The sequence below is a fragment of the Eimeria mitis genome, genomic scaffold (assembly GCF_000499745.2).
Source record: "Eimeria mitis Houghton genomic scaffold, Emh_scaff1208, whole genome shotgun sequence".
NCBI classification, from domain to species: Eukaryota; Apicomplexa; class Conoidasida; order Eucoccidiorida; family Eimeriidae; genus Eimeria; species Eimeria mitis.
Genome location: NW_013568209.1, coordinates 1 through 387, shown reverse-complemented (window position 1 = coordinate 387; position 387 = coordinate 1).

Here is a 387-nt window from a genome sequence, read left to right as displayed (position 1 = left end):
ATATATATATATATATATATATATATATATATATATATATATATATATGTATGTATATATATATATTTATACATCTATATATGTTTATATTTATATGTATTTATTTATGTATTTTTATATTTTCTTTGTTGATATGTAGAGAAAACAATTTTAATTTTTTCGGTGAAGTTGCAGCCATCCGCAAGAAATAGAAAAAAAAAGAAAAATAAATTAAATAAATAAATAAAAATAAATAAATAAATAAATAATAAAAATAAATAAATAAATAAATAAAATAAAAAAAAGAGAAGAAAGAAAGAGAAGAAAGAAGTGGAGGGCCCAGCGAGCTGCGCATACACCCGAATTATATTTGTTTTCGTTTGCTGTTTTTCTGCACCAACGAAACAT